A 7845-nucleotide genomic window follows, 5' to 3' on the forward strand; every position below is an offset into this window, starting at 1 on the left:
CTGACTGCAGAGATCAGTAAGATGTGTGTATTTTTTATTTATTAGTTTTATTTATTTAATATTATTTTTTAATTGAATGACTGTCTAGTAGTTCACAGATGTCGAAAAACTGAGTGTGGTAAAGCCACTGATTTTTTTTATGTATATTTCTGCAATCTGCACATTGTACTGACTTTCATTTTAATGTTTACACCAGGGTTCCTTGTCAGCACTTTATGCTCAGATGTTTGTAAGCTAAAAATAAACTATTGTGTATGTTCAAATATACTGTTGTGATTGAAGAAGTTAAATAAAAATGTCAGTCATCAATTCATGCATCACCTCATGTCATCATAACAGAGGTCTGTCTTCCAGGAAAGAACAGTTTAAAATTAATGTAATATAGTATTGGCCATACTATATGATGTATTGCTTGTCTTTGTTTAATAATACAGAAGACAAAGACCTTAAAAAAATAATCGCATATCGCATCGCAATCGCAATATTGGGGCAAAAAATCGCAATTAGATTATTTTCCATAATCGTTCAGCCCTACTTCAAAGCACCTTCAAACTCTAAAGTCAACCAGCACAGACTAACCACTCAAAGCAGCAGTTGGCAAAGAAGTCGATTGTTGAGTGTGGTGGAGTGTAGCTTCACTTCCTCGTGAAACATAACCTGACAGCCGGTAAAACAGGTCATTGTTGTGTGGAGTTCTCTCACCAATGCTGGTGACGCCAACACTTTGAAGAGTTTCATATTACAAAGTCAGGTGACTGTTGTTTTGGTGCTATACAAATAAAACTACATAGAACATGTTCTATATGCCACATAAATATAAAACAATGATTCTTGTAAGTGGCTTAAGTCCTTGCTGCTACTAATAGGTCCTGTCTGCTTGGGGGCATGCCTGCCACCATCCACTGCAAGTAAAGGGCAAACCACACGGGCCTAGGCACTGCTCAGTGACCACCTGCCAGTGGTTGTCTCATATTCTGTTTTGCTTTGCACTTTTGTAAGTGTTTTCAGAAGAGTCAGAATCAACAATCACAAGGTTTATGGTGCTCTTTGTGAGCGATTCCACCTAGCATTAGACACCAACCTCCAGCAACCACTCCCCAAGTGGTTGAGGAGTAATTGAGGTGTAATTTTACAGTCACTTTTTGGCATCCAACCTGTTGGTTTCTCAAAAATAAAGACGCAAATCCCCATCCACTATACTAAAACTGTCATTTTTTTTTTTTAAATTTTATTTCTTTTTTAGTTCACCCAGCTCTATTGAAAAAACATTATCAAAGTGGCAGTATAGAATGATAGACCAAAATATAGACAAATACCAGCATGTGCCCACTTATAAATGGTATTTATAAGGATAAAAACCCCACCAGAGCCTACCTGGAAGCACTGCATGCCTCTTTTGGCCAATATATCCAGGGTTGGAGGAGGACAAACTTTTTTGGCTAATAGCAAGAATTGCTGTGAAGCTGCTTCACAGGCAGGAATCTAGTAATGCTCATGTTTCCTTGTGGTGCCTGGTCTATGATTATAGAGATGAGATAATTGAGAAAAACAAACAAGATGTGATTGTGAAGAAAAACGGGAGTGCAGGGGAGAGAGGGGAGGCATGTCTCTTAGCCTGACCAAAAAACAAACAAACAAAAAAGGATCATGCATGCATTAACCCCTTTAAAGCTGCAGAGAAAGTGTGCACATCACAGGAAAAAAAAAAAGACCCTGGAACAAAAGACTGTAAAAGCTTTCTCTCCCCGAACATATCTAGCATCCCACATACAGCTGCCCTTGAAAACTCATCAGCCTACACTGAAATACTCCCTCAAATCGTGTGTCTTCATGTGAATGAACAGAAAGCTCTGTCCCTGGATGTAGCCTTGCAGGGCCTGCTAAGGCGTTTGATCAAATGTTTGTGAAAGAGCTACTGAAGCCTACAGGCAGGCAGGCAGACAGCAAGTTGATCCCTGATGCTTCACTCTAAATAATTGATCAAATGCATTATAATGCCCCAACTGGGCACCTGTGGCTGAGGTTTAATTGTTTACAGACAGAGGAAGTCTAAGCTTTTGACAAATGCTCTCAGAGGAACAATCCACACCTGACTGATGTGAAACCCCACCTAATACCAAACAAGTGGGAGAGCGATAGATCTTTGAATTAAATGATAAAGCGTTACAGACACTAAAATGTATATATTCACAACACTAATCTAACCAAACTCAAAGATATTAGAGATGATAATAATAAAAATGTCATGATATGAAATGGTAATTCACTTTATTCATGCTTGAATCCTTAAAGATCCTTGCTTTAAATTTAATGAGAAAATCCTTTAGCGTTGCGATGGGTAGCCAACAAACGCTATAGTTTAATACATGTTTCACACGTTTGATCATGCTTTTATTGAAAGTGTGTTGACTGTATTATCTTTGGGTTTGTAACAGCCTCTGAGGCACAGAAAAAGGCAATTAAAAAGATGGTAACAATAGCTGGTAGGTTGTTGGGAATTGGATTACCAAGCTTAAAAAGCATTTATAAAGCAGCAAGGCAAATAATATTGTGATTGATGGGAGGCTTAATCCTCAGGCCATCAAATTTCTTAACAAATGAAACACGTAATTTGTCCAATTGGTTCTGGTTAAAATTATCCATGCGATGCAATGATAGTCAAAGTATTTGTATATTGTGTGCTTTCTGTCTTATGTTGATGTGATGCAATCAAATATCCAGACGAGGACAGATCTACCTACATTACACTGGGCTTAAGTTATTGAGTTTTGCTTTAGGATGCTGTAATGCAAGTCTGTGGCAACTACAAAACTTAACTGGTACAAAGAGAAGACAACACTTCGCTCCCGTTTAAGCTCAGCTGCACTGGTAAAGTTAAAAATTGTGTTTTCAACGCTCTCTGTGCATCAGACTATATAGCACTTATATTACAAGTCTGTTAACTTTGTATTATGACTAAAGGTCACTGAGGTAATCACCCAAAGAGTCCTTTGTGTGTCTTTTCTCTCTTATTCTCCATTTGTGGAATTTTTCATATATTTGTTCTCCTTTTGTAATGTTAACATTTTCTTTGTAATTTATTCATTTAATTCTGATTAGAGATTCTCTTTTTCCATTTCAGTTGCACTTGATTTCCCTGTAACTGTTCTATTTACCACATTTTATGTAGATTTTGCGGTTCAATTTTGTTTCACACGCTTAAACGTTAATACATTTGTTTCAAACGGAAAGTACTTTCAGTTAGCTCTCATTTTTGAATGTGCTAAATAAAATTTAGAGTAATACATTTAAATTAATTCAATTGAATTCATTTATATAACACCAAATAACAGCAAGAGTTGCCTCAAGGCACTTTATATTGTAAGGTAGTTCCAACAATAATACAGAGAAAACCCCAACCATCACAGGATCACCTATGAGCACGCACTTGGCAACAGGGGGAAGGAAGAATTCCCCTTTAACAGGAAAAAACCTCCAGCAGAACCAGGCTCAGGGGGTGGGGTGGGGCATCTATTGTGACTGGTTAGTGGTGAGGGGAGGAAGACAGAACAAAAGTCACACTGTAGAAGAGAGCCAGAGAATAATAACTAATGATTAAATGCAGTGTGGTGTATAAACACTGTGAGCAAAAAGATGCAAATTAAAGAAAAGAAAGTGCATCATGGGAAGCCCCCAGAGGCCTAAGCCTTCTGCAACTTATCTAAGGGACGGTCATCTGATCCAGCCCTATGATCTTTATCAAAAAAGGAAAGTTAAAAAGCTAATCTTAAAAACAGAGGGTTTCTGAATGGCCTGAAAGCTGATGCTCCCTCTTCTTGAAAGTAGTAATGAGTGAAGACTTAAGATTTAAGTAGGATACTTCCCCACACTAAAGACAGAATCATAAACTGATGCAAAAAGTAACAAAACAAACACACATCTCATGTGCAAAACATCTTCGGTGAGGACCCCCCCCCCCCATTCCCCGGAGTCTCCAGGCTTAAGCGAAACCTGGACACATGCAATTCATAGCCTGGGGCCTGTGCTTCGTACCGCGCTAAGTGAGTTAGCTGGATTAGATTGTTGACGATTTCGCGTGATCCTGGATCGTTCGGTTCCCCGAAGCCCATCCGGGACTTGCTGTCATAGCAACAGAGCCGTAAGCGTAAACCTGCTGGGGAGCAGGTTTACTTTATGTAAACAGGATTAGATCGTGGCCACGCAGGTATGTCCGCGTCATTCATACGAAAGCAACAGCGATATTCCACCACTGTTTCACCATAAATAAATAACATCAATGTAACTAAAGATAATGCAGCACTTGATCCTTTTATTGATTTCACACAGATACATACAGGTCATTCCCTAAAAAAGGGAAATGTACTATTAACATTCTATTACATGTATGTGATTATTACAGATGTAATTCATATTTCAGAGTAGTAATTGTAAATTACTTCGTGTAATCAAGATGAGAGACCACGGCTATAAAAGCGAAGGTGGATTTGGGAAGTCTGTCGCAGTCATATCCTGTCCGTTTACGCGAGCCACCCATTGCGGAAGGTGCAAGATTGATAAGGAGAGTCCTCAGAATTCAGTGTATATTGCGGGACAGACAGGATCCTTTAGCTCAGCGCGACAGTGTGCTCATAGAGAGATATCGATTTTCCCGTGAGGGTATTATTCACTTAACCAACTTGTTGACGAGGGGGTGCAGGACCACCACCTGTCTTTTTTTTTGCTCTGCCCTTTTCTTGGTTGCTGTTATAAACAAACAGATTATTCCAGGGTCTCTTTCCAAGAGACGACAAGCAATATAAGTGATAAATATTACCATTCTGTAGAATATTCTTATATTTCACTTTTACTTGTTCCCATGTTCTAGTGGGTCCTGTTGTGGCTCTAATGTGAAAGGGGATATAATATAACATATTATAATATAATGTAATATAATATTGGATAATATGGTGTGATATGATAAATCTACCCTACCGCCTACTGGTGTTGGCCAGAGGGGCCGATGGCGCAATATGGCAGCCTGGCTTCTGTCAGTCTGCCCCAGGGCAGCTGTGGCTACAGCTGTAGCTTGCCTCCACCAGTGTGTGAATGTGAGAGTGAATGAATAGTGGCATTGTAAAGCGCTTTGGGTGCCTTGAAAAGCGCTATATAAATCCACTCCATTATTATTGTTATTATTGGATTACTTACGAGTTTGATTTGTCAGCAACTTTCTGCCAGCCCTCTCTCCTTGCTTTTGCAGCCTTTGCAGTGTTCCCTTGCGTTTTAATTAAACTCTGAAACTCCTGAAATCCCTCACTCAAGAGTTCTTGCTCTGCTGCCGAAAAATACCGAGCGCGCTCCTTCGCCATTTTCGCCAACCAATCAGCGGGTTGCCGATCACTGTTTCTGCTATCGATGCGTATCCCCTTTTACGGCACCCAGTGATCGCACATTACTTCATCCAGCTGTACTAATCGTCAACAGCAGGTGTGTTCGGGGAACCGGATTAGCGAGCTCACGGTTAGCGCGATGATTTGATCTTGGATGTTTCATTTGATCTTGGATGTAGTAAGCGACGTACGAAGCACAGGGCCCTGGTGTTTGCAGAAGACAACTGAAATAAAAACAATATCTCAGGCCAGTGTGACGACAACTTTAATCCTGTGCGTACATTTTTTAAAGCCCTTTACAACATCTTGAAAGCACCAGTTTAACGTCCAGTCTTCCGATTAGTTAACTGGTTTATGTGTTTGCATTTCTGACTGCATGTTTTTACACTTGAAGATGGACAACTGGGGTTAACATCGTTTTATTACATGGACAACATTTCTGGTGCTCCTTGGCAGTGCATTTTTCCTTAGCTAGCCAACAAATGAGCAACCACAAACAAACAAACAAACAAACAAACAAAAAAAAAAAAAAAAAAAAAAAAAAAAAAGGATAGCTGGCTTCCCCTTTTGAAAAAGAGAAGTAAAACAAAGGCAAGTAAAGATTTAGCAGAAGTTTGTTTGCTAACAAACATACTTGATTTTATGATGTTGCACAAGTTATCTTGCAAGAGGGTGAGACTGCAGAGATGCTGAATGAAGCTTAACTGATAGAAACCCATTTTGTTTTTTCCATCTGACTTTTTGATTGTGTAGTAGCATCAATATCTCCAACTGACACCATCCTGGTCCCGTTTTTAAATGAAGATTCTACTAAATGTGCTTAATTGCAACTTTCAGTGATTTATACTGAACACAGATGTTGCGATAAAGAGGTTTGCCTTGCCATTTTGTTGCTGCTAGGCAGGTTTTTTAAGAATGTGTTCGTAGAGGTAGTGCAACTACCGGGGGGGGGGGGGGGAATCATGAATCACTTGCTCGCTCTCTGGGGAGGCCAACAAGCATGCGTTGACTTAAAGTCCTGCAGGTGCAAATGCCAACAACGTGCTTATTCCAGTCAAAATCAACTTCCTGCCTGTAATTGTTGACAAAGCACAGCCATCTATGTACTAGCATTGCAGGTTAACTTAGTTTCAAACTAAGTATGCCAACCAAGTGGGAACAGAGCCAAATCCTAGAGCACTTAATAAACATTTTACACATGTGTGTGTTAATCATTGAGAGACAAACCTCTTCTGAAAGTTTATATTTGTAGGAGACCTCAGAAATATCTCTGAGGGGAAAAAATTCAATAAACCCTCTGATGATTGCAACAATTCCATTTTCTTTCAGTCAGCATGTCACCATAATCATCGTGATGAAGTAATTCTTTGAGATTTTACCTAAGCCAGTGTGTGTAATTAGAAAAAGCGTGAAAGAGGAGGGGGAATAAAAAAAGGCAGACTCCATTAGGTAGAGTGAGCAGTGGAGCCCGTGATTCTCATTACACACAGCTGCCTCAAATCATTATCACGGTCACCACTCACTCTCCATTTGCACAGTAGGCGACGATTAAACAGACCACGCAGACTAATGTTTGGCTGTGACTGCCTTTAATGTGATTAGTAGCAGAATCTGCGAGGAAATTAGAAGGTGTGCGCCTCAGCTAGAGCCTCGCCACAAATTAAGAGTCTCCTGTGCTGCTGAAGTAGTTCCCCCTTCCTCGTTTAAGTAGTAAAAACGAGGAAGAGTGGCCACCCCACAAGAAATGCTGCACGAGTTTCGCGGTGGCTGGCTGCCACGTTTGTGCGCGATGTGCGAGAAATGCCAGCAGAGTCGCAGCTGGTCCTCATATCTGCGTAATTTGTTGGAGTTGCGCTACAGAAGCCTCGAGCCACCCCTCCCTTCTCTGTGTCGCATCTCTGCCTACACGTTGACAGCCTGTCGCACGGGCACTTGAAGCTCTGAAACCCCGCTTACAGTTACAGGAGCACGAGCATACACGGACAGAGACGCACACAGGGGCGCGCGCGTGTCTCCACAAGGCGATTTGAAGCGTGTACGTACCAGAAATGTCGGCGCTTTTCCTCCCGGCGTGAAAACTTAGGAGAGAGTGTTGAAGTGAGGCGGGAAGCGAAAAGTAGCGAGTACCGCTACGAAAGACTGAGTGGAGCCCCAGCAGGAAGCCAGCGGAATAAATGAACCCCGTGACGTCAGGGACAGCGGTCTCGCGCACAGATAGGAAGAAGATGAGGTCTCACTCCTACCTGTTTCAACTACTCGGCCTACGGAGACACGAAAAGACTTTCGACTGAGACTTTTCTCCTAATTATGACTTACTATCGTTTAATTATGAGACAGAGGTCATTATTACCTGAGGCAAAACCTGCAAGGCTTTCTAAGCCTTAAATCATCAATTTATTAGGACATCACGTTCACAGTAACACTTTCGTAAAAACTGGAAGTATCCTCGTGGTACGTTAGATGAAGAAAAATGGCA

The 7845-nt window shown here is 40.9% G+C and overlaps 1 protein-coding gene across 2 annotated transcripts in view; it reads right to left on the reverse strand.

Moving 5' to 3' along the window:
* Nucleotides 1–7566, reverse strand: part of far1 (fatty acyl CoA reductase 1) — a 31338-nt gene extending 23772 nt beyond the window's left edge. For both annotated transcript variants that reach the window (XM_085414834.1, XM_085414833.1), the window contains exon 1: nucleotides 7413–7566. The gene's annotated coding sequence lies outside the window, so the exon portion shown is untranslated. The remainder of the gene's footprint in view (nucleotides 1–7412) is intronic.
* Between the last annotated feature and the right edge of the window lie 279 nt (nucleotides 7567–7845).

This window comes from Rhamphochromis longiceps, linkage group LG7, assembly GCF_057381845.1.
Source record: "Rhamphochromis longiceps isolate RC_006_pf linkage group LG7, R_longiceps_female_GT1.1, whole genome shotgun sequence".
NCBI classification, from domain to species: Eukaryota; Metazoa; Chordata; class Actinopteri; order Cichliformes; family Cichlidae; genus Rhamphochromis; species Rhamphochromis longiceps.